Source organism: Taudactylus pleione, unplaced genomic scaffold, assembly GCF_031769625.1.
Source record: "Taudactylus pleione unplaced genomic scaffold, aTauple2 ptg000550l, whole genome shotgun sequence".
Lineage (NCBI taxonomy): Eukaryota > Metazoa > Chordata > Amphibia > Anura > Myobatrachidae > Taudactylus > Taudactylus pleione.
The window spans coordinates 80472-106831 of NW_028284952.1; the positions used below are offsets into that span (position 1 = coordinate 80472).

A 26360-nucleotide genomic window follows, 5' to 3' on the forward strand; every position below is an offset into this window, starting at 1 on the left:
TTTGGATGGGAGACCACCTGGGAAAACCAGGTGCAGTAGGAAATTTTATACTGCCATAACATTCTTTTCTATTACATTTTACATTTAATTTTTTCAACTTATCAATGAATTTACTTGTGTTAAGAAGTAAAAGCGGTCTAAATTTAATGCTTTTGAGCACCTACAGCCAAACCACAGTGGACATGCCCAATCTCGTCTCATCTTGGAAGCTATGCAGTGTTGGGCCTGGTTAGTACTTGGATGGGAGACCACCTGGGAATACCAGGAGCTGTAGGTAATTTTATACTGCCATAAAATTCTTTTCTATTACATTTTACATTTAATTTTTTCAACTTATCAATGAATTTACTTGAGTTAAGAAGTAATAGAGGTCTAAATGTAATTCTTTTGAGCACCTACAGCCAAACCACACTGGACATGCCCAATCTCGTCCGATCTTGGAAGCTATGCAGTGTTGGGTCTCGTTTGTACTTGGATGGGAGACCACCTGGGAATACCAGGTGCTGTAGGTAATTTTAGACACCCAAAACATTCTATTCTATTACATTTTACATTTCATTTTTTCAACTTATCAATGAATTTTCTTGAGTTAAGAAGTAAAAGAGGTCTAAAGTTAATGTTTTTGGGCACCTACAGCCAAACCACACTGGACATGCCCAATCTCATCTGATCTTGGAAGCTATGCAGTGTTGGACCTGGTTAGTACTTGGATGGGAGACCACCTAGGAATCCCAGGAGCTGTAGGTAATTTTATACTGCAATAACAGTCTTTTCTATTACATTTTACATTTAATTTTTTCAACTTATCAATGAATTTACTTGAGTTAAGAAGTAAAAGAGGTCTAAAGTTAAGGCTTTTAGCACCTACAGGCAAACCACACTGGACATGCCCAATCTCGTCTGATCTTGGAAGCTATGCAGTGTTGGGCCTCGTTAGTACTTGGATGGGAGACCACCTGGGAATACCAGGTGCTGTAGGTAATTTTATATAGCCATAACATTCTTTTCTATTACATTTTACATTACATTTTTTCAACTTAGCAATGAATTTACTTGAGTTAAGAAGTAAAAGAGGTCTAAAGTTAATATTTTTCAGCACCTATAGCCAAACCACACTGGACATGGCCAATGTCGTTTGATCTTGGAAGCTATGCATTGTTGGGCATGGTCAGTACTTGGATGGGAGACCACCTGGGAATACCAGGTGCTGTAGGTAATTTTATACTGCCATAACATTCTTTTCTATTACATTTTACATTTAATTTTTTCAACTTATCAATGAATTTACTTGAGTTAAGAAGTAATAGAGGTCTAAAGTTAATGTTTTTGACCACCTACAGCCAATCCACACTGGACATGCCCAATCTCGTCTTATCTTGGAAGCTATGCAGTGTTGGGCGTGGTCCGTACTTGGATGGGAGACCACCTGGGAAAACCAGGTGCAGTAGGTAAGTTTATACTGCCATAGCATTCTTTAATATTACATTTTACATTTAATTTTTTCAACTTATCAATGAATTTACTTGAGTTAAGAAGTAATACAGGTCTAAAGTTAATGTTTTTGAGCACCTACAGCCAAACCACACTGGACATGCCCAATCTCGTCTGATCTTGGAAGGTATGCAGTGTTGGGACTGGTTTCTACTTGGATGGGAGACTACCTAGGAATCCCAGGTTCTGTAGGTAATTTTATACTGCCATAAGATTCTTTTCTATTACATTTTACATTTAATTTTTTCAACTTATCAATGAATTTACTTGAGTAAAGAAGTAAAAGAGGTCTAAAGTTAATGTTTTTGAGCACCTATAGCCAAAGCACACTGGACATGCCCAATCTCATCTGATCTTAGAAGCTATGCAGTGTTGGGCCTGGTTAGTACTTGGATGGGAGACCACCTAGGAATCGAAGGTGCTGTAGGTAATTTTATACTGCCATAACAGTCTATTACATTTTACATTTAATTTTTTCAACTTATCAATGAATTTCCTTGAGTTAAGAAGTAATAGAGGTCTAAAGTTAATATTTTTCAGCACCTATAGCCAAACCACACTGGACATGGCCAATGTCGTCTGATCTTGGAAGCTATGCAGTGTTGGGCATGGTTAGTACTTGGATGGGAATCCACCTGGGAATACCAGGTGCTGTAGGTAATTTTATACTGCCATAACATTCTTTTCTATTACATTTTACATTTTATTTTTTTCTACTTATCATTGAATTTACTTGAGTTAAGAAGTAATAGAGGTCTAAAGTTAATATTTTTGAGAAACTACAGCCAAACCACACTGGACATGTCCAATCTCATCGGATCTCGGAAGCTATGCAGTGTAGGGCCTGGTTAGTACTTGGATGGGAGACCACCTAGGAATACCAGGTGCTATAGGTAATTTTATAGTGCCATAACAGTCTTTTCTATTTCATTTTACATTTAATTTTTTCAAATTATCAATGAATTTACTTGAGTAAAGAAGTAAAAGACGTTAAAAGTTAATATTTTTGAGCACCTACAGCCAAACCACACTGGACATGCCCAATCTCATCTGATCTTGGAAGCTATGCAGTGTTGGGACTGGTTTGTACTTTGATGGGAGACTACCTAGGAATCCCAGGTGCTGTAGGTAATTTTATACTGCCATAACCGTCTTTTCTATTACATTTTACATTTAATTTTTTCAACTTATCAATGAATTTACTTGAGTTAAGAAGTAATAGATGTCTAAAGTTAATGCTTTTGAGCACCTACAGCCAAACCACACTGGACATGCCCAATCTTGTCTGATCTTGGAAGCTATGCAGTGTTGGTCCTGGTTAGGACTTGGATGGGAGACCACCTGGGAATACCAGGAGCTGTAGGTAATTTTATACTGCCATAACATTCTTTTCTATTACATTTTACATTTAATTTTTTCAACTTATCAATGAATTTACTTGAGTTAAGAAGTAAATAGGTCTAAAGTTAATGTTTTTGGGCACCTACAGCCAAACCACACTGGACATGCCCAATATCGTCTGATCTTGGAAGCTATGCAGTGTTGGACCTGGTTAGTACTTGGATGGGAGACCACCTAGGAATCCCAGGTGCTGTAGGTAATTTTATACTGCAATAAGAGTCTTTTCTATTACATTTTACATTTAATTTTTTCAACTTATCAATGAATTTACTTGAGTTAAGAAGTAAAAGAGGTCTAAAGTTAAGGCTTTTAGCACCTACAGGCAAACCACACTGGACATGCCCAATCTCGTCTGATCTTGGAAGCTATGCAGTGTTGGGCCTGGTTAGTACTTGGATGGGAGACCACCTGGGAATACCAGGTGCTGTAGGTAATTTTATATAGCCATAACATTCTTTTCTATTACATTTTACATTACATTTTTTCAACTTAGCAATGAATTTACTTGAGTTAAGAAGTAAAAGAGGTCTAAAGTTAATATTTTTCAGCACCTATAGCCAAACCACACTGGACATGGCCAATGTCGTTTGATCTTGGAAGCTATGCAGTGTTGGGCATGGTCAGTACTTGGATGGGAGACTACCTAGGAATCCCAGGTGCTGTAGGTAATTTTATACTGCCATAACCGTCTTTTCTATTACATTTTACATTTAATTTTTTCAACTTATCAATGAATTTACTTGAGTTAAGAAGTAATAGAGGTCTAAAGTTAATGCTTTTGAGCACCTACAGCCAAACCACACTGGACATGCCCAATCTCGTCTGATCTTGGAAGCTATGCAGTGTTGGGACTGGTTTGTACTTGGATTGGAGACTACCTAGGAATCCCAGGTTCTGTAGGTAATTTTATACTTCCATAACATTCTTTTCTATTACATTTTACATTTCATTTTTCAACTTATCATTGAATTTACTTGAGTTAAGAAGTAAAAGAGGTCTAAAGTTAATGTTTTTGAGCACCTACTGCCAAACCACACTGGACATGCCCAATCTCGTCTGAACTTGGAAGCTATGCAGTGTTGGGCCTGGTTAGTACTTGTATGGGAGACCACCAGGGATTACCAGGTACTGTAGGTAATTTTATACTGCCATAACATTCTTTTCTATTACATTTTACATTTAATTTTTTCAACTTATCAATGAATTTACTTGAGTTAAGAAGTAATAGAGGTCTAAAGTTAATGTTTTTGAGCACCTACAGCCAAACCACACTGGACATGCCCAATCTCGTCTGATCTTGGAAGCTATGCAGTGTTGGGCCTGGTTAGTACTTGGATGGGAGACCACCTGGGAATACCAGGTGCTGTAAGTAATTTTATGCAGCCATAACATTCTTTTCTATTACATTTTAAATTTAATTTTTTCAACTTATCAATGAATTTACTTGAGTTAAGAAGTAATAGAGGTCTAAAGTTAATGTTTTTGAGCATCTACAGCCAAACCACACTGGACATGCCCTATCTCGTCTGATCTTGGAAGCTATGCAGTGTTGGGCCTGGTTAGTACTTGGATGGGAGACCACCTGGGAATACCAGGAGCTGTAGGTAATTTTATACTGCCATAACATTCTTTTCTATTACATTTTACATTTAATTTTTTCAACTTATCAATGAATTTACTTGTGTTAAGAAGTAAAAGAGGTCTAAAGTTATTACTTTTGAGCACCTACAGCCAATCCACACTGGACATGCCCCATCTCGTCTTATCTTGGTAGCTATGCAGTGTTGGGCATGGTCAGTATTTGGATGGGAGACCACCTGGGAAAACCAGGTGCAGTAGGAAATTTTTTACTGCCATAACATTCTTTTCTATTACATTTTACATTTAATTTTTTCAACTTATCAATGAATTTACTTGTGTTAAGAAGTAAAAGCGGTCTAAATTTAATGCTTTTGAGCACCTACAGCCAAACCACAGTGGACATGCCCAATCTTGTCTCATCTTGGAAGCTATGCAGTGTTGGGCCTGGTTAGTACTTGGATGGGAGACCACCTGGGAATACCAGGAGCTGTAGGTAATTTTATACTGCCATAACATTCTTTTCTATTACATTTTACATTTAATTTTTTCAACTTATCAATGAATTTACTTGAGTTAAGAAGTAATAGAGGTCTAAATGTAATTCTTTTGAGCACCTACAGCCAAACCACACTGGACATGCCCAATCTCGTCCGATCTTGGAAGCTATGCAGTGTTGGGTCTCGTTTGTACTTGGATGGGAGACCACCTGGGAATACCAGGTGCTGTAGGTAATTTTAGACACCCAAAACATTCCATTCTATTACATTTTACATTTCATTTTTTCAACTTATCAATGAATTTTCTTGAGTTAAGAAGTAAAAGAGGTCTAAAGTTAATGTTTTTGGGCACCTACAGCCAAACCACACTGGACATGCCCAATCTCGTCTGATCTTGGAAGCTATGCAGTGTTGGACCTGGTTAGTACTTGGATGGGAGACCACCTAGGAATCCCAGGTGCTGTAGGTAATTTTATACTGCAATAACAGTCTTTTCTATTACATTTTACATTTAATTTTTTCAACTTATCAATGAATTTACTTGAGTTAAGAAGTAAAAGAGGTCTAAAGTTAAGGCTTTTAGCACCTACAGGCAAACCACACTGGACATGCCCAATCTCGTCTGATCTTGGAAGCTATGCAGTGTTGGGCCTCGTTAGTACTTGGATGGGAGACCACCTGGGAATACCAGGTGCTGTAGGTAATTTTATATAGCCATAACATTCTTTTCTATTACATTTTACATTACATTTTTTCAACTTAGCAATGAATTTACTTGAGTTAAGAAGTAAAAGAGGTCTAAAGTTAATATTTTTCAGCACCTATAGCCAAACCACACTGGACATGGCCAATGTCGTTTGATCTTGGAAGCTATGCAGTGTTGGGCATGGTCAGTACTTGGATGGGAGACCACCTGGGAATACCAGGTGCTGTAGGTAATTTTATACTGCCATAACATTCTTTTCTATTACATTTTACATTTAATTTTTTCAACTTATCAATGAATTTACTTGAGTTAAGAAGTAATAGAGGTCTAAAGTTAATGTTTTTGACCACCTACAGCCAATCCACACTGGACATGCCCAATCTCGTCTTATCTTGGAAGCTATGCAGTGTTGGGCGTGGTCCATACTTGGATGGGAGACCACCTGGTAAAACCAGGTGCAGTAGGTAAGTTTATACTGCCATAGCATTCTTTTCTATTACATTTTACATTTAATTTTTTCAACTTATCAATGAATTTACTTGAGTTAAGAAGTAATACAGGTCTAAAGTTAATGTTTTTGAGCACCTACAGCCAAACCACACTGGACATGCCCAATCTCGTCTGATCTTGGAAGGTGTGCAGTGTTGGGACTGGTTTCTACTTGGATGGGAGACTACCTAGGAATCCCAGGTTCTGTAGGTAATTTTATACTGCCATAAGATTCTTTTCTATTACATTTTACATTTAATTTTTTCAACTTATCAATGAATTTACTTGAGTAAAGAAGTAAAAGAGGTCTAAAGTTAATGTTTTTGAGCACCTACAGCCAAAGCACACTGGACATGCCCAATCTCGTCTGATCTTAGAAGCTATGCAGTGTTGGGCCTGGTTAGTACTTGGATGGGAGACCACCTAGGAATCAAAGGTGCTGTAGGTAATTTTATACTGCCATAACAGTCTATTACATTTTACATTTAATTTTTTCAACTTATCAATGAATTTCCTTGAGTTAAGAAGTAATAGAGGTCTAAAGTTAATATTTTTCAGCACCTATAGCCAAACCACACTGGACATGGCCAATGTCGTCTGATCTTGGAAGCTATGCAGTGTTGGGCATGGTTAGTACTTGGATGGGAATCCACCTGGGAATACCAGGTGCTGTAGGTAATTTTATACTGCCATAACATTCTTTTCTATTACATTTTACATTTTATTTTTTTCCACTTATCATTGAATTTACTTGAGTTAAGAAGTAATAGAGGTCTAAAGTTAATATTTTTGAGAAACTACAGCCAAACCACACTGGACATGTCCAATCTCATCGGATCTCGGAAGCTATGCAGTGTAGGGCCTGGTTAGTACTTGGATGGGAGACCACCTAGGAATACCAGGTGCTATAGGTAATTTTATACTGCCATAACAGTCTTTTCTATTTCATTTTACATTAAATTTTTTCAAATTATCAATGAATTTACTTGAGTAAAGAAGTAAAAGACGTTAAAAGTTAATATTTTTGAGCACCTACAGCCAAACCACACTGGACATGCCCAATCTCATCTGATCTTGGAAGCTATGCAGTGTTGGGACTGGTTTGTACTTGGATGGGAGACTACCTAGGAATCCCAGGTGCTGTAGGTAATTTTATACTGCCATAACCGTCTTTTCTATTACATTTTACATTTAATTTTTTCAACTTATCAATGAATTTACTTGAGTTAAGAAGTAATAGATGTCTAAAGTTAATGCTTTTGAGCACCTACAGCCAAACCACACTGGACATGCCCAATCTTGTCTGATCTTGGAAGCTATGCAGTGTTGGGCCTGGTTAGGACTTGGATGGGAGACCACCTGGGAATAACAGGAGCTGTAGGTAATTTTATACTGCCATAACATTCTTTTCTATTACAGTTTACATTTAATTTTTTCAACTTATCAATGAATTTACTTGAGTTAAGAAGTAAATAGGTCTAAAGTTAATGTTTTTGGGCACCTACAGCCAAACCACACTGGACATGCCCAATCTCGTCTGATCTTGGAAGCTATGCAGTGTTGGACCTGGTTAGTACTTGGATGGGAGACCACCTAGGAATCCCAGGTGCTGTAGGTAATTTTATACTGCAATAACAGTCTTTTCTATTACATTTTACATTTAATTTTTTCAACTTATCAATGAATTTACTTGAGTTAAGAAGTAAAAGAGGTCTAAAGTTAAGGCTTTTAGCACCTACAGGCAAACCACACTGAACATGCCCAATCTCGTCTGATCTTGGAAGCTATGCAGTGTTGGGCCTGGTTAGTACTTGGATGGGAGACCACCTGGGAATACCAGGTGCTGTAGGTAATTTTATATAGCCATAACATTCTTTTCTATTACATTTTACATTACATTTTTTCAACTTAGCAATGAATTTACTTGAGTTAAGAAGTAAAAGAGTTCTAAAGTTAATATTTTTCAGCACCTGTAGCCAAACCACACTGGACATGGCCATTGTCGTTTGATCTTGGAAGCTATGCAGTGTTGGGCATGGTCAGTACTTGGATGGGAGACCACCTGGGAATACCAGGTGCTGTAGGTAATTTTATACTGCCATAACATTCTTTTCTATTACATTTTACATTTAATTTTTTCAACTTATCAATGAATTTACTTGAGTTAAGAAGTAATAGAGGTCTAAAGTTAATGTTTTTGACCACCTACAGCCAATCCACACTGGACATGCCCAATCTCGTCTTATCTTGGAAGCTATGCAGTGTTTGGCGTGGTCCGTACTTGGATGGGAGACCACCTGGGAAAACCAGGTGCAGTAGGTAATTTTATACTGCCATAGCATTCTTTTCTATTACATTTTACATTTAATTTTTTCAACTTATCAATGAATTTACTTGAGTTAAGAAGTAATACAGGTCTAAAGTTAATGTTTTTGAGCACCTACAGCCAAACCACACTGGACATGCCCTATCTCGTCTGATCTTGGAAGCTATGCAGTGTTGGGACTGGTTTCTACTTGGATGGGAGACTACCTAGGAATCCCAGGTTCTGTAGGTAATTTTATACTGCCATAAGATTCTTTTCTATTACATTTTACATATAATTTTTTTCAACTTATCAATGAATTTACTTGAGTAAAGAAGTAAAAGAGGTCTAAAGTTAATGTTTTTGAGCACCTACAGCCAAACCACACTGGACATGCCCAATCTCATCTGATCTTGGAAGCTATGCAGTGTAGGGCCTGGTTAGTACTTGGATGGGAGACCACCTAGGAATCCCAGGTGCTGTAGGTAATTTTATACTGCCATAACAGTCTATTACATTTTACATTTAATTTTTTCAACTTATCAATGAATTTCCTTGAGTTAAGAAGTAATAGAGGTCTAAAGTTAATATTTTTCAGCACCTATAGCCAAACCACACTGGACATGGCCAATGTCGTCTGATCTTGGAAGCTATGCAGTGTTGGGCATGGTTAGTACTTGGATGGGAATCCACCTGGGAATACCAAGTGCTGTAGGTAATTTTATACTGCGATAACATTCTTTTCTATTACATTTTACATTTTATTTTTTTCCACTTATCATTGAATTTACTTGAGTTAAGAAGTAATAAAGGTCTAAAGTTAATATTTTTGAGAAGCTACAGCCAAACCACACTGGACATGTCCAATCTCATCGGATCTTGGAAGCTATGCAGTGTAGGGCCTGGTTAGTACTTGGATGGGAGACCACCTAGGAATACCAGGTGCTATAGGTAATTTTATACTGACATAACAGTCTTTTCTATTTCATTTTACATTTAATTTTTTCAAATTATCAATGAATTTACTTGAGTAAAGAAGTAAAAGACGTTAAAAGTTAATATTTTTGAGCACCTACAGCCAAACCACACTGGACATGCCCAATCTCATCTGATCTTGGAAGCTATGCAGTGTTGGGACTGGTTAGTACTTGGATGGGAGACTACCGAGGAATCCCAGGTGCTGTAGGTAATTTTATACTGCCATAACCGTCTTTTCTATTACATTTTACATTTAATATTTTCAACTTACCAATGAATTTACTTGAGTTAAGAAGTAATAGAGGTCTAAAGTTAATGCTTTTGAGCACCTACAGCCAAACCACACTGGACATGCCCAATCTCGTCTGATCTTGGAAGCTATGCAGTGTTGGGACTGGTTTTGTACTTGGATGGGAGACTACCTAGGAATCCCAGGTTCTGTAGGTCATTTTATACTTCCATAACATTCTTTTCTATTACATTTTACATTTCATTTTTCAACTTATCATTGAATTTACTTGAGTTAAGAAGTAAAAGAGGTCTAAAGTTAATGTTTTTGAGCACCTACTGCCAAACCACACTGGACATGCCCAATCTCGTCTGAACTTGGAAGCTATGCAGTGTTGGGCCTGGTTAGTACTTGTATGGGAGACCACCAGGGATTACCAGGTACTGTAGGTAATTTTATACTGCCATAACATTCTTTTCTATTACATTTTACATTTAATTTTTTCAACTTATCAATGAATTTACTTGAGTTAAGAAGTAATAGAGGTCTAAAGTTAATGTTTTTGAGCACCTACAGCCAAACCACACTGGACATGCCCAATCTCGTCTGATCTTGGAAGCTATGCAGTGTTGGGCATGGTTAGTACTTGGATGGGAGACCACCTGGGAATACCAGGTGCTGTAAGTAATTTTATGCAGCCATAACATTCTTTTCTATTACATTTTAAATTTAATTTTTTCAACTTATCAATGATTTTACTTGAGTTAAGAAGTAATAGAGGTCTAAAGTTAATGTTTTTGAGCATCTACAGCCAAACCACACTGGACATGCCCAATCTCGTCTGATCTTGGAAGCTATGCAGTGTTGGGCCTGGTTAGTACTTGGATGGGAGACCACCTGGGAATACCAGGAGCTGTAGGTAATTTTATACTGCCATAACATTCTTTTCTATTACATTTTACATTTAATTTTTCAACTTATCATTGAATTTACTTGAGTTAAGAAGTAAAAGAGGTCTAAAGTTATTACTTTTGAGCACCTACAGCCAATCCACACTGGACATGCCCCATCTCGTCTTATCTTGGTAGCTATGCAGTGTTGGGCATGGTCAGTATTTGGATGGGAGACCACCTGTGAAAACCAGGTGCAGTAGGAAATTTTATACTGCCATAACATTCTTTTCTATTACATTTTACATTTAATTTTTTCAACTTATCAATGAATTTACTTGTGTTAAGAAGTAAAAGCGGTCTAAATTTAACGCTTTTGAGCACCTGCAGCCAAACCACAGTGGACATGCCCAATCTCGTCTGATCTTGGAAGCTATGCAGTGTTGGGCCTGGTTAGTACTTGGATGGGAGACCACCTGGGAATACCAGGAGCTGTAGGTAATTTTATACTGCCATAACATTCTTTTCTATTACATTTTACATTTAATTTTTTCAACTTATCAATGAATTTACTTGAGTTAAGAAGTAATAGAGGTCTAAATGTAATGCTTTTGAGCACCTACAGCCAAACCACACTGGACATGCCCAATCTCGTCCGATCTTGGAAGCTATGCAGTGTTGGGCCTCGTTTGTACTTGGATGGGAGACCACCTGGGAATACCAGGTGCTGTAGGTAATTTTAGACACCCAAAACATTCTATTCTATTACATTTTACATTTCATTTTTTCAACTTATCAATGAATTTTCTTGAGTTAAGAAGTATAAGAGGTCTAAAGTTAATGTTTTTGGGCACCTACAGCCAAACCACACTGGACATGCCCAATCTCGTCTGATCTTGGAAGCTATGCAGTGTTGGACCTGGTTAGTACTTGGATGGGAGACCACCTAGGAATCCCAGGTGCTGTAGGTAATTTTATACTGCAATAACAGTCTTTTCTATTACATTTTACATTTAATTTTTTCAACTTATCAATGAATTTACTTGAGTTAAGAAGTAAAAGAGGTCTAAAGTTAAGGCTTTTAGCACCTACAGGCAAACCACACTGGACATGCCCAATCTCGTCTGATCTTGGAAGCTATGCAGTGTTGGGCCTGGTTAGTACTTGGATGGGAGACCACCTGGGAATACCAGGTGCTGTAGGTAATTTTATATAGCCATAACATTCTTTTCTATTACATTTTACATTACATTTTTTCAACTTAGCAATGAATTTACTTGAGTTAAGAAGTAAAAGAGGTCTAAAGTTAATATTTTTCAGCACCTATAGCCAAACCACACTGGACATGGCCAATGTCGTTTGATCTTGGAAGCTATGCAGTGTTGGGCATGGTCAGTACTTGGATGGGAGACCACCTGGGAATACCAGGTGCTGTAGGTAATTTTATACTGCCATAACATTCTTTTCTATTACATTTTACATTTAATTTATTCAACTTATCAATGAATTTACTTGAGTTAAGAAGTAATATAGGTCTAAAGTTAATGTTTTTGACCACTTACAGCCAATCCACACTGGACATGCCCAATCTCGTCTTATCTTGGAAGCGATGCAGTGTTGGGCGTGGTCCGTACTTGGATGGGAGACCACCTGGGAAAACCAGGTGCAGTAGGTAATTTTATACTGCCATAGCATTCTTTTCTATTACATTTTACATTTAATTTTTTCAACTTATCAATGAATTTACTTGAGTTAAGAAGTAATACAGGTCTAAAGTTAATGTTTTTGAGCACCTACAGCCAAACCACACTGGACATGCCCAATCTCGTCTGATCTTGGAAGCTATGCAGTCTTGGGACTGGTTAGTACTTGGTTGGGAGACTACCTAGGAATCCCAGGTGCTGTAGGTAATTTTATACTGCCATAACCGTCTTTTCTATTACATTTTACATTTAATTTTTTCAACTTATCAATGAATTTACTTGAGTTAAGAAGTAATAGAGGTCTAAAGTTAATGCTTTTGAGCACCTACAGCCAAACCACACTGGACATGCCCAATCTCGTCTGATCTTGGAAGTTATGCAGTGTTGGGACTGGTTTGTACTTGGATGGGAGACTACCTAGGAATCCCAGGTTCTGTAGGTAATTTTATACTTCCATAACATTCTTTTCTATTACATTTTACATTTCATTTTTCAACTTATCATTGAATTTACTTGAGTTAAGAAGTAAAAGAGGTCTAAAGTTAATGTTTTTGAGCACCTACTGCCAAACCACACTGGACATGCCCAATCTCGTCTGAACTTGGAAGCTATGCAGTGTTGGGCCTGGTTAGTACTTGTATGGGAGACCACCAGGGATTACCAGGTACTGTAGGTAATTTTATACTGCCATAACATTCTTTTCTATTACATTTTACATTTAATTTTTTCAACTTATCAATGAATTTACTTGAGTTAAGAAGTAATAGAGGTCTAAAGTTAATGTTTTTGAGCACCTACAGCCAAACCACACTGGACATGCCCAATCTCGTCTGATCTTGGAAGCTATGCAGTGTTGGGCCTGGTTAGTACTTGGATGGGAGACCACCTGGGAATACCAGGTGCTGTAAGTAAATTTATGCAGCCATAACATTCTTTTCTATTACATTTTAAATTTAATTTTTTCAACTTATCAATGAATTTACTTGAGTTAAGAAGTAATAGAGGTCTAAAGTTAATGTTTTTGAGCATCTACAGCCAAACCACACTGGACATGCCCTATCTCGTCTGATCTTGGAAGCTATGCAGTGTTGGGCCTGGTTAGTACTTGGATGGGAGACCACCTGGGAATACCAGGAGCTGTAGGTAATTTTATACTGCCATAACATTCTTTTCTATTACATTTTACATTTAATTTTTTCAACTTATCAATGAATTTACTTGTGTTAAGAAGTAAAAGAGGTCTAAAGTTATTACTTTTGAGCACCTACAGCCAATCCACACTGGACATGCCCCATCTCGTCTTATCTTGGTAGCAATGCAGTGTTGGGCATGGTCAGTATTTGGATGGGAGACCACCTGGGAAAACCAGGTGCAGTAGGAAATTTTATACTGCCATAACATTCTTTTCTATTACATTTTACATTTAATTTTTTCAACTTATCAATGAATTTACTTGTGTTAAGAAGTAAAAGCGGTCTAAATTTAATGCTTTTGAGCACCTACAGCCAAACCACAGTGGACATGCCCAATCTCATCTCATCTTGGAAGCTATGCAGTGTTGGGCCTGGTTAGTACTTGGATGGGAGACCACCTGGGAATACCAGGAGCTGTAGGTAATTTTATACTGCCATAACATTCTTTTCTATTACATTTTACATTTAATTTTTTCAACTTATCAATGAATTTACTTGAGTTAAGAAGTAATAGAGGTCTAAATGTAATTCTTTTGAGCACCTACAGCCAAACCACACTGGACATGCCCAATCTCGTCCGATCTTGGAAGCTATGCAGTGTTGGGTCTCGTTTGTACTTGGATGGGAGACCACCTGGGAATACCAGGTGCTGTAGGTAATTTTAGACACCCAAAACATTCTATTCTATTACATTTTACATTTCATTTTTTCAACTTATCAATGAATTTTCTTGAGTTAAGAAGTAAAAGAGGTCTAAAGTTAATGTTTTTGGGCACCTACAGCCAAACCACACTGGACATGCCCAATCTCGTCTGATCTTGGAAGCTATGCAGTGTTGGACCTGGTTAGTACTTGGATGGGAGACCACCTAGGAATCCCAGGTGCTGTAGGTAATTTTATACTGCAATAACAGTCTTTTCTATTACATTTTACATTTAATTTTTTCAACTTATCAATGAATTTACTTGAGTTAAGAAGTAAAAGAGTCTAAAGTTAAGGCTTTTAGCACCTACAGGCAAACCACACTGGACATGCCCAATCTCGTCTGATCTTGGAAGCTATGCAGTGTTGGGCCTCGTTAGTACTTGGATGGGAGACCACCTGGGAATACCAGGTGCTGTAGGTAATTTTATATAGCCATAACATTCTTTTCTATTACATTTTACATTACATTTTTTCAACTTAGCAATGAATTTACTTGAGTTAAGAAGTAAAAGAGGTCTAAAGTTAATATTTTTCAGCACCTATAGCCAAACCACACTGGACATGGCCAATGTCGTTTGATCTTGGAAGCTATGCAGTGTTGGGCATGGTCAGTACTTGGATGGGAGACCAGCTGGGAATACCAGGTGCTGTAGGTAATTTTATACTGCCATAACATTCTTTTCTATTACATTTTACATTTAATTTTTTCAACTTATCAATGAATTTACTTGAGTAAAGAAGTAAAAGAGGTCTAAAGTTAATGTTTTTGAGCACCTACAGCCAAAGCACACTGGACATGCCCAATCTCATCTGATCTTAGAAGCTATGCAGTGTTGGGCCTGGTTAGTACTTGGATGGGAGACCACCTAGGAAACAAAGGTGCTGTAGGTAATTTTATACTGCCATAACAGTCTATTACATTTTACATTTAATTTTTTCAACTTATCAATGAATTTCCTTGAGTTAAGAAGTAATAGAGGTCTAAAGTTAATATTTTTCAGCACCTATAGCCAAACCACACTGGACATGGCCAATGTCGTCTGATCTTGGAAGCTATGCAGTGTTGGGCATGGTTAGTACTTGGATGGGAATCCACCTGGGAATACCAGGTGCTGTAGGTAATTTTATACTGCCATAACATTCTTTTCTATTACATTTTACATTTTATTTTTTTCCACTTATCATTGAATTTACTTGAGTTAAGAAGTAATAGAGGTCTAAAGTTAATATTTTTGAGAAACTACAGCCAAACCACACTGGACATGTCCAATCTCATCGGATCTCGGAAGCTATGCAGTGTAGGGCCTGGTTAGTACTTGGATGGGAGACCACCTAGGAATACCAAGTGCTATAGGTAATTTTATACTGCCATAACAGTCTTTTCTATTTCATTTTACATTTAATTTTTTCAAATTATCAATGAATTTACTTGAGTAAAGAAGTAAAAGACGTTAAAAGTTAATATTTTTGAGCACCTACAGCCAAACCACACTGGACATGCCCAATCTCATCTGATCTTGGAAGCTATGCAGTGTTGGGACTGGTTTGTACTTGGATGGGAGACTACCTAGGAATCCCAGGTGCTGTAGGTAATTTTATACTGCCATAACCGTCTTTTCTATTACATTTTACATTTAATTTTTTCAACTTATCAATGAATTTACTTGAGTTAAGAAGTAATAGATGTCTAAAGTTAATGCTTTTGAGCACCTACAGCCAAACCACACTGGACATGCCCAATCTCGTCTGATCTTGGAAGCTATGCAGTGTTGGGACTTGTTTGTACTTGGATGGGAGACTACCTAGGAATCCCAGGTTCTGTAGGTAATTTTATACTGCCATAACATTCTTTTCTATTACATTTTACATTTAATTTTTTCAACTTATCAATTAATTTACTTGAGTTAAGAAGTAATAGAGGTCTAAAGTTAATGTTTTTGAGCACCTACAGCCAAACCACACTGGACATGCCCAATCTCGTCTGATCTTGGAAGCTATGCAGTGTTGGGCTTGGTTAGTACTTGGATGGGAGACCACCTGGGAATACCAGGTGCTGTAAGTAATTTTATGCAGCCATAACATTCTTTTCTATTACATTTTACATTTAATTTTTTCAACTTATCAATAAATTTACTTGAGTTAAGAAGTAAAAGAGGTCTAAAGTTAATGTTTTTGAGCACCTACAGCCAAACCACACTGGACATGCCCAATCTCGTCTGATCTTGGAAGCTATGCAGTGTTGGACCTGGTTAGTACTTGGATGGGAGACCACCTAGGAATCCCAGGTGCTGTAGGTAATTTTATACTGCAATAACAGTCTTTTCTATTACATTTTACATTTAATTTTTTCAACTTATCAATGAATTTACTTGAGTTAAGAAGTAAAAGAGGTCTAAAGTTAAGGCTTTTAGCACCTACAGGCAAACCACACTGGACATGCCCAATCTCGTCTGATCTTGGAAGCTATGCAGTGTTGGGCCTGGTTAGTACTTGGATGGGAGACCACCTGGGAATACCAGGTGCTGTAGGTAATTTTATATAGCCATAACATTCTTTTCTATTACATTTTACATTACATTTTTTCAACTTAGCAATGAATTTACTTGAGTTAAGAAGTAAAAGAGGTCTAAAGTTAATATTTTTCAGCACCTAAAGCCAAACCACACTGGACATGGCCATTGTCGTTTGATCTTGGAAGCTATGCAGTGTTGGGCATGGTCAGTACTTGGATGGGAGACCACCTGGGAATACCAGGTGCTGTAGGTAATTTTATACTGCCATAACATTCTTTTCTATTACATTTTACATTTAATTTTTTCAACTTATCAATGAATTTACTTGAGTTAAGAAGTAATAGAGGTCTAAAGTTAATGTTTTTGACCACCTACAGCCAATCCACACTGGACATGCCCAATCTCGTCTTATCTTGGAAGCTATGCAGTGTTGGGCGTGGTCCGTACTTGGATGGGAGACCACCTGGGAAAACCAGGTGCAGTAGGTAATTTTATACTGCCATAGCATTCTTTTCTATTACATTTAACATTTAATTTTTTCAACTTATCAATGAATTTACTTGAGTTAAGAAGTAATACAGGTCTAAAGTTAATGTTTTTGAGCACCTACAGCCAAACCACACTGGACATGCCCAATCTCGTCTGATCTTGGAAGCTATGCAGTGTTGGGACTGGTTTCTACTTGGATGGGAGACTACCTAGGAATCCCAGGTTCTGTAGGTAATTTTATACTGCCATAAGATTCTTTTCTATTACATTTTACATGTAATTTTTTTCAACTTATCAATGAATTTACTTGAGTAAAGAAGTAAAAGAGGTCTAAAGTTAATGTTTTTGAGCACCTACAGCCAAACCACACTGGACATGCCCAATCTCACCTGATCTTGGAAGCTATGCAGTGTTGGGCCTGGTTAGTACTTGGATGGGAGACCACCTAGGAATCCCAGGTGCTGTAGGTAATTTTATACTGCCATAACAGTCTATTACATTTTACATTTAATTTTTTCAACTTATCAATGAATTTCCTTGAGTTAAGAAGTAATAGAGGTCTAAAGTTAATGTTTTTCAGCACCTATAGCCAAACCACACTGGACATGGCCAATGTCGTCTGATTTTGGAAGCTATGCAGTGTTGGGCATGGTTAGTACTTGGATGGGAATCCACCTGGGAATAGCAAGTGCTGTAGGTAATTTTATACTGCCATAACATTCTTTTCTATTACATTTTACATTTTATTTTTTTCCACTTATCATTGAATTTACTTGAGTTAAGAAGTAATAAAGGTCTAAAGTTAATATTTTTGAGAAACTACAGCCAAACCACACTGGACATGTCCAATCTCAGCCGATCTTGGAAGCTATGCAGTGTAGGGCCTGGTTAGTACTTGGATGGGAGACCACCTAGGAATACCAGGTGCTATAGGTAATTTTATACTGACATAACAGTCTTTTCTATTTCATTTTACATTTAATTTTTTCAAATTATCAATGAATTTACTTGAGTAAAGAAGTAAAAGACGTTAAAAGTTAATATTTTTGAGCACCTACAGCCAAACCACACTGGACATGCCCAATCTCATCTAATCTTGGAAGCTATGCAGTGTTGGGACTGGTTAGTACTTGGATGGGAGACTACCTAGGAATCCCAGGTGCTGTAGGTAATTTTATACTGCCATAACCGTCTTTTCTATTACATTTTACATTTAATTTTTTCAACTTATCAATGAATTTACTTGAGTTAAGAAGTAATAGAGGTCTAAAGTTAATGCTTTTGAGCACCTACAGCCAAACCACACTGGACATGCCCGATCTCGTCTGATCTTGGAAGCTATGCAGTGTTGGGACTGGTTTGTACTTGGATGGGAGACTACCTAGGAATCCAAGGTTCTGTAGGTCATTTTATACTTCCATAACATTCTTTTCTATTACATTTTACATTTCATTTTTCAACTTATCATTGAATTTACTTGAGTTAAGAAGTAAAAGAGGTCTAAAGTTAATGTTTTTGAGCACCTACTGCCAAACCACACTGGACATGCCCAATCTCGTCTTAACTTAGAAGCTATGCAGTGTTGGGCCTGGTTAGTACTTGTATGGGAGACCACCAGGGATTACCAGGTACTGTAGGTAATTTTATACTGCCATAACATTCTTTTCTATTACATTTTACATTTAATTTTTTCAACTTATCAATGAATTTACTTGAGTTAAGAAGTAATAGAGGTCTAAAGTTAATGTTTTTGAGCCCCTACAGCCAAACCACACTGGACATGCCCAATCTCGTCTGATCTTGGAAGCTATGCAGTGTTGGGCCTGGTTAGTACTTGGATGGGAGACCACCTGGGAATACCAGGTGCTGTAAGTAATTTTATGCAGCCATAGCATTCTTTTCTATTACATTTTAAATTTAATTTTTTCAACTTATCAATGAATTTACTTGAGTTAAGAAGTAATAGAGGTCTAAAGTTAATGTTTTTGAGCATCTACAGCCAAACCACACTGGACATGCCCAATCTCGTCTGATCTTGGAAGCTATGCAGTGTTGGGCCTGGTTAGTACTTGGATGGGAGACCACTTGGGAATACCAGGAGCTGTAAGTAATTTTATACTGCCATAACATTCTTTTCTATTACATTTTACATTTAATTTTTCAACTTATCATTGAATTTACTTGAGTTAAAAAGTAAAAGAGGTCTAAAGTTATTACTTTTGAGCACCTACAGCCAATCCACACTGGACATGCCCCATCTCGTCTTATCTTGGTAGCTATGCAGTGTTGGGCATGGTCAGTATTTGGATGGGAGACCACCTGGGAAAACCAGGTGCAGTAGGAAATTTTATACTGCCATAACATTCTTTTCTATTACATTTTACATTTAATTTTTTCAACTTATCAATGAATTTACTTGTGTTAAGATGTAAAAGCGGTCTAAATTTAATGCTATTGAGCACCTACAGCCAAACCACAGTGGACATGCCCACTCTCGTCTGATCTTGGAAGCTATGCAGTGTTGGGCCTGGTTAGTACTTGGATGGGAGACCACCTGGGAATACCAGGAGCTGTAGGAAATTTTATACTGCCATAACATTCTTTTCTATTACATTTTACATTTAATTTTTTCAACTTATCAATAAATTTACTTGAGTTAAGAAGTAAAAGAGGTCTAAAGTTAATGTTTTTGAGCACCTACAGCCAAACCACACTGGACATGCCCAATCTCGTCTGATCTTGGAAGCTATGCAGTGTTGGACCTGTTTAGTACTTGGATAGGAGACCACCTAGGAATCCCAGGTGCTGTAGGTAATTTTATACTGCCATAACATTCTTTTCTATTACATTTTAAATTTAATTTTTTCAACTTATCAATGAATTTACTTGAGTTAAGAAGTAATAGAGGTCTAAAGTTAATGTTTTTGAGCATCTACAGCCAAACCACACTGGACATGCCCAATCTCGTCTGATCTTGGAAGCTATGCAGTGTTGGGCCTAGTTAGTACTTGGATGGGAGACCACCTGGGAATACCAGGAGCTGTAGGTAATTTTATACTGCCATAACATTCTTTTCTATTACATTTTACATTTAATTTTTTCAACTTATCAATGAATTTACTTGAGTTAAGAAGTAAAAGAGGTCTAAAGTTAATGTTTTTGGGCACCTACAGCCAAACCACACTGGACATGCCCAATCTTGTCTGATCTTGGAAGCTATGCAGTGTTGGACCTGGTTAGTACTTGGATGGGAGACCACCTAGGAATCCCAGGTGCTGTAGGTAATTTTATACTGCAATAACAGTCTTTTCTATTACATTTTACATTTAATTTTTTCAACTTATCAATGAATTTCCTTGAGTTAAGAAGTAATAGAGGTCTAAAGTTAATATTTTTCAGCACCTATAGCCAAACCACAATGGACATGGCCAATGTCGTCTGATCTTGGAAGCTATGCAGTGTTGGGCATGGTTAGTACTTGGATGGGAATCCACCTGGGAATACCAAGTGCTGTAGGTAATTTTATACTGCCATAACATTCTTTTCTATTACATTTTACATTTTATTTTTTTCCACTTATCATTGAATTTACTTGAGTTAAGAAGTAATAAAGGTCTAAAGTTAATATTTTTGAGAAACTACAGCCAAACCACACTGGACATGTCCAATCTCATCGGATCTTGGAAGCTATGCAGTGTAGGGCCTGGTTAGTACTTGGATGGGAGACCACCTAGGAATACCAGGTGCTATTGGTAATTTTATACTGACATAACAGTCTTTTCTATTTCATTTTACATTTAATTTTTTCAAATTATCAATGAATTTACTTGAGTAAAGAAGTAAAAGACGTTAAAAGTTAATATTTTTGAGCACCTACAGCCAAACCACACTAGACATGCCCAATTTCATCTGATCTTGGAAGCTAGGCAGTGTTGGGACTGGTTAGTACTTGGATGGGAGACTACCTAGGAATCCCAGGTGCTGTAGGTAATTTTATACTGCCATAACCGTCTTTTCTATTACATTTTACATTTAATTTTTTCAACTTATCAATGAATTTACTTGAGTTAAGAAGTAATAGAGGTCTAAAGTTAATGCTTTTGAGCACCTACAGCCAAACCACACTGGACATGCCCAATCTCATCTGATCTTGGAAGCTATGCAGTGTTGGGACTGGTTTGTACTTGGATGGGAGACTACCTAGGAATCCAAGGTTCTGTAGGTCATTTTATACTTCCATAACATTCTTTTCTATTACATTTTACATTTCATTTTTCAACTTATCATTGAATTTACTTGAGTTAAGAAGTAAAAGAGGTCTAAAGTTAATGTTTTTGAGCACCTACTGCCAAACCACACTGGACATGCCCAATCTCGTCTGAACTTAGAAGCTATGCAGTGTTGGGCCTGGTTAGTACTTGTATGGGAGAACACCAGGGATTACCAGGTACTGTAGGTAATTTTATACTGCCATAACATTCTTTTCTATTACATTTTACATTTAATTTTTTCAACTTATCAATGAATTTACTTGAGTTAAGAAGTAATAGAGGTCTAAAGTTAATGTTTTTGAGCACCTACAGCCAAACCACACTGGACATACCCAATCTCATCTGATCTTGGAAGCTATGCAGTGTTGGGCCTGGTTAGTACTTGGATGGGAGACCACCTGGGAATACTAGGTGCTGTAAGTAATTTTATGCAGCCATAACATTCTTTTCTATTACATTTTAAATTTAATTTTTTCAACTTATCAATGAATTTACTTGAGTTAAGAAGTAATAGAGGTCTAAAGTTAATGTTTTTGAGCATCTACAGCCAAACCACACTGGACATGCCCAATATCGTCTGATTTTGGAAGCTATGCAGTGTTGGGCCTGGTTAGTACTTGGTTGGGAGACCACCTGGGAATACCAGGAGCTGTAGGTAATTTTATACTGCCATAACATTCTTTTCTATTACATTTTACATTTAATTTTTCAACTTATCATTGAATTTACTTGAGTTAAAAAGTAAAAGAGGTCTAAAGTTACTACTTTTGAGCACCTACAGCCAATCCACACTGGACATGCCCCATCTCGTCTTATCTTGGTAGCTATGCAGTGTTGGGCATGGTCAGTATTTGGATGGGAGACCACCTGGGAAAACCAGGTGCAGTAGGAAATTTTATACTGCCATAACATTCTTTTCTATTACATTTTACATTTAATTTTTTCAACTTATCAATGAATTTACTTGTGTTAAGAAGTAAAAGCGGTCTAAATTTAACGCTTTTGAGCACCTACAGCCAAACCACAGTGGACATGCCCAATCTCGTCTGATCTTGGAAGCTATGCAGTGTTGGGCCTGGTTAGTACTTGGATGGGAGACCACCTGGGAATACCAGGAGCTGTAGGTAATTTTATACTGCCATAACATTCTTTTCTATTACATTTTACATTTAATTTTTTCAACTTATCAATGAATTTACTTGAGTTAAGAAGTAATAGAGGTCTAAATGTAATTCTTTTGAGCACCTACAGCCAAACCACACTGGACATGCCCAATCTCGTCCGATCTTGGAAGCTATGCAGTGTTGGGCCTCGTTTGTACTTGGATGGGAGACCACCTGGGAATACCAGGTGCTGTAGGTAATTTTAGACACTCAAAACATTCTATTCTATTACATTTTACATTTCATTTTTTCAACTTATCAATGAATTTTCTTGAGTTAAGAAGTAAAAGAGGTCTAAAGTTAATGTTTTTGGGCACCTACAGCCAAACCACACTGGACATGCCCAATCTCGTCTGATCTTGGGAGCTATGCAGTGTTGGACCTGGTTAGTACTTGGATGGGAGACCACCTAGGAATCCCAGATGCTGTAGGTAATTTTATACTGCAATAACAGTCTTTTCTATTACATTTTACATTTAATTTTTTCAACTTATCAATGAATTTACTTGAGTTAAGAAGTAAAAGAGGTCTAAAGTTAAGGCTTTTAGCACCTACAGGCAAACCACACTGGACATGCCCAATCTCGTCTGATCTTGGAAGCTATGCAGTGTTGGGCCTGGTTAGTACTTGGATGGGAGACCACCTGGGAATACCAGGTGCTGTAGGTAATTTTATATAGCCATAACATTCTTTTCTATTACATTTTACATTACATTTTTTCAACTTAGCAATGAATATACTTGAGTTAAGAAGTAAAAGAGGTCTAAAGTTAATATTTTTCAGCACCTATAGCCAAACCACACTGGACATGGCCAATGTCGTTTGATCTTGGAAGCTATGCAGTGTTGGGCATGGTCAGTACTTGGATGGGAGACCACCTGGGAATACCAGGTGCTGTAGGTAATTTTATACTGCCATAACATTCTTTTCTATTACATTTTACATTTAATTTTTTCAACTTATCAATGAATTTACTTGAGTTAAGAAGTAATAGAGGTCTAAAGTTAATGTTTTTGACCACCTACAGCCAATCCACACTGGACATGCCCAATCTCGTCTTATCTTGGAAGCTATGCAGTGTTGGGCGTGGTCCGTACTTGGACGGGAGACCACCTGGGAAAACCAGGTGCAGTAGGTAATTTTATACTGCCATAGCATTCTTTTCTATTACATTTTACATTTAATTTTTTCAACTTATCAATGAATTTACTTGAGTTAAGAAGTAATACAGGTCTAAAGTTAATGTTTTTGAGCACCTACAGCCAAACCACACTGGACATGCCCAATCTCATCTGATCTTGGAAGCTATGCAGTGTTGGGACTGGTTTCTACTTGGATGGGAGACTACCTAGGAATCCCAGGTTCTGTAGGTAATTTTATACTGCCATAAGATTCTTTTCTATTACATTTTACATTTAATTTTTTCAACTTATCAATGAATTTACTTGAGTAAAGAAGTAAAAGAGGTCTAAAGTTAATGTTTTTGAGCACCTACAGCCAAACCACACTGGACATGCCCAATCTCATCTGATCTTAGAAACTATGCAGTGTTGGGCCTGGTTAGTACTTGGATGGGAGACCACCTAGGAATCAAAGGTGCTGTAGGTAATTTTATACTGCCATAACAGTCTATTACATTTTACATTTAATTTTTTCAACTTATCAATGAATTTCCTTGAGTTAAGAAGTAATAGAGGTCTAAAGTTAATATTTTTCAGCACCTATAGCCAAACCACACTGGACATGGCCAATGTCGTCTGATCTTGGAAGCTATGCAGTGTTGGGCATGGTTAGTACTTGGATGGGAATCCACCTGGGAATACCAGGTGCTGTAGGTAATTTTATACTGCCATAACATTCTTTTCTATTACATTTTAAATTTTATTTTTTTCCACTTATCATTGAATTTACTTGAGTTAAGAAGTAATAGAGGTCTAAAGTTAATATTTTTGAGAAACTACAGCCAAACCACACTGGACATGTCCAATCTCATCGGATCTCGGAAGCTATGCAGTGTAGGGCCTGGTTAGTACTTGGATGGGAGACCACCTAGGAATACCAGGTGCTATAGGTAATTTTATACTGCCATAACAGTCTTTTCTATTTCATTTTACATTTAATTTTTTCAAATTATCAATGAATTTACTTGAGTAAAGAAGTAAAAGACGTTAAAAGTTAATATTTTTGAGCACCTACAGCCAAACCACACTGGACATGCCCAATCTCATCTGATCTTGGAAGCTATGCAGTGTTGGGACTGGTTTGTACTTGGATGGGAGACTACCTAGGAATCCCAGGTTCTGTAGGTAATTTTATACTTCCATAACATTCTTTTCTATTACATTTTACATTTCATTTTTCAACTTATCATTGAATTTACTTGAGTTAAGAAGTAAAAGAGGTCTAAAGTTAATGTTTTTGAGCACCTACTGCCAAACCACACTGGACATGCCCAATCTCATCTGAACTTGGAAGCTATGCAGTGTTGGGCCTGGTTAGTACTTAGATGGGAGACCACCAGGGATTACCAGGTACTGTAGGTAATTTTATACTGCCATAACATTCTTTTCTATTACATTTTACATTTAATTTTTTCAACTTATCAATGAATTTACTTGAGTTAAGAAGTAATAATGGTCTAAAGTTAATATTTTTCAGCACCTATAGCCAAACCACACTGGACATGGCCAATGTCGTCTGATCTTGGAAGCTATGCAGTGTTGGGCATGGTTAGTACTTGGATGGGAATCAACCTGGGAATACCAAGTGCTGTAGGTAATTTTATACTGCCATAACATTCTTTTCTATTACATTTTACATTTTATTTTTTTCCACTTATCATTGAATTTACTTGAGTTAAGAAGTAATAAAGGTCTAAAGTTAATATTTTTGAGAAACTACAGCCAAACCACACTGGACATGTCCAATCTCATCGGATCTTGGAAGCTATGCAGTGTAGGGCCTGGTTAGTACTTGGATGGGAGACCACCTAGGAATACCAGGTGCTATAGGTAATTTTATACTGACATAACAGTCTTTTCTATTTCATTTTACATTTAATTTTTTCAAATTATCAATGAATTTACTTGAGTAAAGAAGTAAAAGACGTTAAAAGTTAATATTTTTGAGCACCTACAGCCAAACCACACTGGACATGCCCAATCTCATCTGATCTTGGAAGCTAGGCAGTGTTGGGACTGGTTAGTACTTGGATGGGAGACTACCTAGGAATCCCAGGTGCTGTAGGTAATTTTATACTGCCATAACCGTCTTTTCTATTACATTTTACATTTAATTTTTTCAACTTATCAATGAATTTACTTGAGTTAAGAAGTAATAGAGGTCTAAAGTTAATGCTTTTGAGCACCTACAGCCAAACCACACTGGACATGCCCAATCTCGTCTGATCTTGGAAGCTATGCAGTGTTGGGACTGGTTTGTACTTGGATGGGAGACTACCTAGGAATCCAAGGTTCTGTAGGTCATTTTATACTTCCATAACATTCTTTTCTATTACATTTTACATTTCATTTTTCAACTTATCATTGAATTTACTTGAGTTAAGAAGTAAAAGAGGTCTAAAGTTAATGTTTTTGAGCACCTACTGCCAAACCACACTGGACATGCCCAATCTCGTCTGAACTTAGAAGCTATGCAGTGTTGGGCCTGGTTAGTACTTGGATGGGAGACCACCAGGGATTACCAGGTACTGTAGGTAATTTTATACTGCCATAACATTCTTTTCTATTACATTTT

General features: G+C 37.2%; 94 pseudogenes; all 94 read left to right on the forward strand.

Annotated features, from left to right (window-relative positions):
• The first annotated feature begins 158 nt into the window (after positions 1-158).
• Positions 159-277, forward strand: LOC148483428 (5S ribosomal RNA; annotated as a pseudogene).
• A 116-nt stretch (positions 278-393) lies between these two features.
• Positions 394-512, forward strand: LOC148483429 (5S ribosomal RNA; annotated as a pseudogene).
• Positions 513-628: 116 nt separating this feature from the next.
• On the forward strand, positions 629-747 carry LOC148483430 (5S ribosomal RNA; annotated as a pseudogene).
• A 115-nt stretch (positions 748-862) lies between these two features.
• Positions 863-981, forward strand: LOC148483431 (5S ribosomal RNA; annotated as a pseudogene).
• Positions 982-1097: 116 nt separating this feature from the next.
• On the forward strand, positions 1098-1216 carry LOC148483432 (5S ribosomal RNA; annotated as a pseudogene).
• A 116-nt stretch (positions 1217-1332) lies between these two features.
• LOC148483433 (5S ribosomal RNA) lies at positions 1333-1451 on the forward strand (annotated as a pseudogene).
• A 351-nt stretch (positions 1452-1802) lies between these two features.
• Positions 1803-1921, forward strand: LOC148483434 (5S ribosomal RNA; annotated as a pseudogene).
• Positions 1922-2032: 111 nt separating this feature from the next.
• LOC148483435 (5S ribosomal RNA) lies at positions 2033-2151 on the forward strand (annotated as a pseudogene).
• A 117-nt stretch (positions 2152-2268) lies between these two features.
• LOC148483436 (5S ribosomal RNA) lies at positions 2269-2387 on the forward strand (annotated as a pseudogene).
• Positions 2388-2503: 116 nt separating this feature from the next.
• Positions 2504-2622, forward strand: LOC148483437 (5S ribosomal RNA; annotated as a pseudogene).
• A 116-nt stretch (positions 2623-2738) lies between these two features.
• On the forward strand, positions 2739-2857 carry LOC148483438 (5S ribosomal RNA; annotated as a pseudogene).
• A 115-nt stretch (positions 2858-2972) lies between these two features.
• LOC148483439 (5S ribosomal RNA) lies at positions 2973-3091 on the forward strand (annotated as a pseudogene).
• Positions 3092-3206: 115 nt separating this feature from the next.
• Positions 3207-3325, forward strand: LOC148483440 (5S ribosomal RNA; annotated as a pseudogene).
• A 351-nt stretch (positions 3326-3676) lies between these two features.
• On the forward strand, positions 3677-3795 carry LOC148483441 (5S ribosomal RNA; annotated as a pseudogene).
• Positions 3796-3910: 115 nt separating this feature from the next.
• On the forward strand, positions 3911-4029 carry LOC148483442 (5S ribosomal RNA; annotated as a pseudogene).
• Positions 4030-4145: 116 nt separating this feature from the next.
• Positions 4146-4264, forward strand: LOC148483443 (5S ribosomal RNA; annotated as a pseudogene).
• Positions 4265-4380: 116 nt separating this feature from the next.
• On the forward strand, positions 4381-4499 carry LOC148483444 (5S ribosomal RNA; annotated as a pseudogene).
• A 351-nt stretch (positions 4500-4850) lies between these two features.
• LOC148483445 (5S ribosomal RNA) lies at positions 4851-4969 on the forward strand (annotated as a pseudogene).
• A 116-nt stretch (positions 4970-5085) lies between these two features.
• On the forward strand, positions 5086-5204 carry LOC148483446 (5S ribosomal RNA; annotated as a pseudogene).
• A 116-nt stretch (positions 5205-5320) lies between these two features.
• Positions 5321-5439, forward strand: LOC148483447 (5S ribosomal RNA; annotated as a pseudogene).
• A 115-nt stretch (positions 5440-5554) lies between these two features.
• Positions 5555-5673, forward strand: LOC148483448 (5S ribosomal RNA; annotated as a pseudogene).
• A 116-nt stretch (positions 5674-5789) lies between these two features.
• Positions 5790-5908, forward strand: LOC148483449 (5S ribosomal RNA; annotated as a pseudogene).
• A 586-nt stretch (positions 5909-6494) lies between these two features.
• Positions 6495-6613, forward strand: LOC148483450 (5S ribosomal RNA; annotated as a pseudogene).
• A 111-nt stretch (positions 6614-6724) lies between these two features.
• On the forward strand, positions 6725-6843 carry LOC148483451 (5S ribosomal RNA; annotated as a pseudogene).
• A 117-nt stretch (positions 6844-6960) lies between these two features.
• On the forward strand, positions 6961-7079 carry LOC148483452 (5S ribosomal RNA; annotated as a pseudogene).
• Positions 7080-7195: 116 nt separating this feature from the next.
• LOC148483453 (5S ribosomal RNA) lies at positions 7196-7314 on the forward strand (annotated as a pseudogene).
• Positions 7315-7430: 116 nt separating this feature from the next.
• Positions 7431-7549, forward strand: LOC148483454 (5S ribosomal RNA; annotated as a pseudogene).
• A 115-nt stretch (positions 7550-7664) lies between these two features.
• LOC148483455 (5S ribosomal RNA) lies at positions 7665-7783 on the forward strand (annotated as a pseudogene).
• A 115-nt stretch (positions 7784-7898) lies between these two features.
• On the forward strand, positions 7899-8017 carry LOC148483456 (5S ribosomal RNA; annotated as a pseudogene).
• An 822-nt stretch (positions 8018-8839) lies between these two features.
• LOC148483457 (5S ribosomal RNA) lies at positions 8840-8958 on the forward strand (annotated as a pseudogene).
• A 111-nt stretch (positions 8959-9069) lies between these two features.
• Positions 9070-9188, forward strand: LOC148483458 (5S ribosomal RNA; annotated as a pseudogene).
• A 117-nt stretch (positions 9189-9305) lies between these two features.
• LOC148483459 (5S ribosomal RNA) lies at positions 9306-9424 on the forward strand (annotated as a pseudogene).
• A 116-nt stretch (positions 9425-9540) lies between these two features.
• Positions 9541-9659, forward strand: LOC148483460 (5S ribosomal RNA; annotated as a pseudogene).
• Positions 9660-9775: 116 nt separating this feature from the next.
• On the forward strand, positions 9776-9895 carry LOC148483461 (5S ribosomal RNA; annotated as a pseudogene).
• Positions 9896-10010: 115 nt separating this feature from the next.
• Positions 10011-10129, forward strand: LOC148483462 (5S ribosomal RNA; annotated as a pseudogene).
• A 116-nt stretch (positions 10130-10245) lies between these two features.
• On the forward strand, positions 10246-10364 carry LOC148483463 (5S ribosomal RNA; annotated as a pseudogene).
• A 116-nt stretch (positions 10365-10480) lies between these two features.
• Positions 10481-10599, forward strand: LOC148483464 (5S ribosomal RNA; annotated as a pseudogene).
• Positions 10600-10949: 350 nt separating this feature from the next.
• On the forward strand, positions 10950-11068 carry LOC148483465 (5S ribosomal RNA; annotated as a pseudogene).
• A 116-nt stretch (positions 11069-11184) lies between these two features.
• Positions 11185-11303, forward strand: LOC148483466 (5S ribosomal RNA; annotated as a pseudogene).
• A 116-nt stretch (positions 11304-11419) lies between these two features.
• LOC148483467 (5S ribosomal RNA) lies at positions 11420-11538 on the forward strand (annotated as a pseudogene).
• A 115-nt stretch (positions 11539-11653) lies between these two features.
• LOC148483468 (5S ribosomal RNA) lies at positions 11654-11772 on the forward strand (annotated as a pseudogene).
• Positions 11773-11888: 116 nt separating this feature from the next.
• LOC148483469 (5S ribosomal RNA) lies at positions 11889-12007 on the forward strand (annotated as a pseudogene).
• A 351-nt stretch (positions 12008-12358) lies between these two features.
• On the forward strand, positions 12359-12477 carry LOC148483470 (5S ribosomal RNA; annotated as a pseudogene).
• A 116-nt stretch (positions 12478-12593) lies between these two features.
• LOC148483471 (5S ribosomal RNA) lies at positions 12594-12712 on the forward strand (annotated as a pseudogene).
• Positions 12713-12827: 115 nt separating this feature from the next.
• LOC148483472 (5S ribosomal RNA) lies at positions 12828-12946 on the forward strand (annotated as a pseudogene).
• Positions 12947-13062: 116 nt separating this feature from the next.
• On the forward strand, positions 13063-13181 carry LOC148483473 (5S ribosomal RNA; annotated as a pseudogene).
• A 116-nt stretch (positions 13182-13297) lies between these two features.
• Positions 13298-13416, forward strand: LOC148483474 (5S ribosomal RNA; annotated as a pseudogene).
• A 351-nt stretch (positions 13417-13767) lies between these two features.
• LOC148483475 (5S ribosomal RNA) lies at positions 13768-13886 on the forward strand (annotated as a pseudogene).
• A 116-nt stretch (positions 13887-14002) lies between these two features.
• LOC148483476 (5S ribosomal RNA) lies at positions 14003-14121 on the forward strand (annotated as a pseudogene).
• Positions 14122-14237: 116 nt separating this feature from the next.
• On the forward strand, positions 14238-14356 carry LOC148483477 (5S ribosomal RNA; annotated as a pseudogene).
• Positions 14357-14470: 114 nt separating this feature from the next.
• On the forward strand, positions 14471-14589 carry LOC148483478 (5S ribosomal RNA; annotated as a pseudogene).
• Positions 14590-14705: 116 nt separating this feature from the next.
• Positions 14706-14824, forward strand: LOC148483479 (5S ribosomal RNA; annotated as a pseudogene).
• A 116-nt stretch (positions 14825-14940) lies between these two features.
• Positions 14941-15059, forward strand: LOC148483480 (5S ribosomal RNA; annotated as a pseudogene).
• Positions 15060-15170: 111 nt separating this feature from the next.
• LOC148483481 (5S ribosomal RNA) lies at positions 15171-15289 on the forward strand (annotated as a pseudogene).
• Positions 15290-15406: 117 nt separating this feature from the next.
• Positions 15407-15525, forward strand: LOC148483482 (5S ribosomal RNA; annotated as a pseudogene).
• Positions 15526-15641: 116 nt separating this feature from the next.
• On the forward strand, positions 15642-15760 carry LOC148483483 (5S ribosomal RNA; annotated as a pseudogene).
• Positions 15761-15876: 116 nt separating this feature from the next.
• On the forward strand, positions 15877-15995 carry LOC148483484 (5S ribosomal RNA; annotated as a pseudogene).
• Positions 15996-16111: 116 nt separating this feature from the next.
• Positions 16112-16230, forward strand: LOC148483485 (5S ribosomal RNA; annotated as a pseudogene).
• Positions 16231-16346: 116 nt separating this feature from the next.
• Positions 16347-16465, forward strand: LOC148483486 (5S ribosomal RNA; annotated as a pseudogene).
• Positions 16466-16580: 115 nt separating this feature from the next.
• LOC148483487 (5S ribosomal RNA) lies at positions 16581-16699 on the forward strand (annotated as a pseudogene).
• Positions 16700-17050: 351 nt separating this feature from the next.
• On the forward strand, positions 17051-17169 carry LOC148483488 (5S ribosomal RNA; annotated as a pseudogene).
• Positions 17170-17285: 116 nt separating this feature from the next.
• LOC148483489 (5S ribosomal RNA) lies at positions 17286-17404 on the forward strand (annotated as a pseudogene).
• A 117-nt stretch (positions 17405-17521) lies between these two features.
• Positions 17522-17640, forward strand: LOC148483490 (5S ribosomal RNA; annotated as a pseudogene).
• A 347-nt stretch (positions 17641-17987) lies between these two features.
• LOC148483491 (5S ribosomal RNA) lies at positions 17988-18106 on the forward strand (annotated as a pseudogene).
• Positions 18107-18222: 116 nt separating this feature from the next.
• Positions 18223-18341, forward strand: LOC148483492 (5S ribosomal RNA; annotated as a pseudogene).
• Positions 18342-18457: 116 nt separating this feature from the next.
• LOC148483493 (5S ribosomal RNA) lies at positions 18458-18576 on the forward strand (annotated as a pseudogene).
• Positions 18577-18926: 350 nt separating this feature from the next.
• Positions 18927-19045, forward strand: LOC148483494 (5S ribosomal RNA; annotated as a pseudogene).
• A 116-nt stretch (positions 19046-19161) lies between these two features.
• On the forward strand, positions 19162-19280 carry LOC148483495 (5S ribosomal RNA; annotated as a pseudogene).
• A 350-nt stretch (positions 19281-19630) lies between these two features.
• Positions 19631-19749, forward strand: LOC148483496 (5S ribosomal RNA; annotated as a pseudogene).
• Positions 19750-19865: 116 nt separating this feature from the next.
• LOC148483497 (5S ribosomal RNA) lies at positions 19866-19984 on the forward strand (annotated as a pseudogene).
• A 116-nt stretch (positions 19985-20100) lies between these two features.
• On the forward strand, positions 20101-20219 carry LOC148483498 (5S ribosomal RNA; annotated as a pseudogene).
• Positions 20220-20335: 116 nt separating this feature from the next.
• Positions 20336-20454, forward strand: LOC148483499 (5S ribosomal RNA; annotated as a pseudogene).
• A 116-nt stretch (positions 20455-20570) lies between these two features.
• On the forward strand, positions 20571-20689 carry LOC148483500 (5S ribosomal RNA; annotated as a pseudogene).
• A 117-nt stretch (positions 20690-20806) lies between these two features.
• LOC148483501 (5S ribosomal RNA) lies at positions 20807-20925 on the forward strand (annotated as a pseudogene).
• Positions 20926-21041: 116 nt separating this feature from the next.
• Positions 21042-21160, forward strand: LOC148483502 (5S ribosomal RNA; annotated as a pseudogene).
• Positions 21161-21276: 116 nt separating this feature from the next.
• Positions 21277-21395, forward strand: LOC148483503 (5S ribosomal RNA; annotated as a pseudogene).
• Positions 21396-21510: 115 nt separating this feature from the next.
• LOC148483504 (5S ribosomal RNA) lies at positions 21511-21629 on the forward strand (annotated as a pseudogene).
• Positions 21630-21745: 116 nt separating this feature from the next.
• Positions 21746-21864, forward strand: LOC148483505 (5S ribosomal RNA; annotated as a pseudogene).
• Positions 21865-21980: 116 nt separating this feature from the next.
• Positions 21981-22099, forward strand: LOC148483506 (5S ribosomal RNA; annotated as a pseudogene).
• A 350-nt stretch (positions 22100-22449) lies between these two features.
• Positions 22450-22568, forward strand: LOC148483507 (5S ribosomal RNA; annotated as a pseudogene).
• A 116-nt stretch (positions 22569-22684) lies between these two features.
• LOC148483508 (5S ribosomal RNA) lies at positions 22685-22803 on the forward strand (annotated as a pseudogene).
• A 116-nt stretch (positions 22804-22919) lies between these two features.
• On the forward strand, positions 22920-23038 carry LOC148483509 (5S ribosomal RNA; annotated as a pseudogene).
• Positions 23039-23153: 115 nt separating this feature from the next.
• LOC148483510 (5S ribosomal RNA) lies at positions 23154-23272 on the forward strand (annotated as a pseudogene).
• A 116-nt stretch (positions 23273-23388) lies between these two features.
• LOC148483511 (5S ribosomal RNA) lies at positions 23389-23507 on the forward strand (annotated as a pseudogene).
• Positions 23508-23858: 351 nt separating this feature from the next.
• Positions 23859-23977, forward strand: LOC148483512 (5S ribosomal RNA; annotated as a pseudogene).
• A 116-nt stretch (positions 23978-24093) lies between these two features.
• LOC148483513 (5S ribosomal RNA) lies at positions 24094-24212 on the forward strand (annotated as a pseudogene).
• A 111-nt stretch (positions 24213-24323) lies between these two features.
• LOC148483514 (5S ribosomal RNA) lies at positions 24324-24442 on the forward strand (annotated as a pseudogene).
• A 117-nt stretch (positions 24443-24559) lies between these two features.
• LOC148483515 (5S ribosomal RNA) lies at positions 24560-24678 on the forward strand (annotated as a pseudogene).
• A 116-nt stretch (positions 24679-24794) lies between these two features.
• LOC148483516 (5S ribosomal RNA) lies at positions 24795-24913 on the forward strand (annotated as a pseudogene).
• A 115-nt stretch (positions 24914-25028) lies between these two features.
• LOC148483517 (5S ribosomal RNA) lies at positions 25029-25147 on the forward strand (annotated as a pseudogene).
• A 352-nt stretch (positions 25148-25499) lies between these two features.
• On the forward strand, positions 25500-25618 carry LOC148483518 (5S ribosomal RNA; annotated as a pseudogene).
• A 116-nt stretch (positions 25619-25734) lies between these two features.
• LOC148483519 (5S ribosomal RNA) lies at positions 25735-25853 on the forward strand (annotated as a pseudogene).
• Positions 25854-25969: 116 nt separating this feature from the next.
• On the forward strand, positions 25970-26088 carry LOC148483520 (5S ribosomal RNA; annotated as a pseudogene).
• A 115-nt stretch (positions 26089-26203) lies between these two features.
• LOC148483521 (5S ribosomal RNA) lies at positions 26204-26322 on the forward strand (annotated as a pseudogene).
• Positions 26323-26360: the final 38 nt, after the last annotated feature.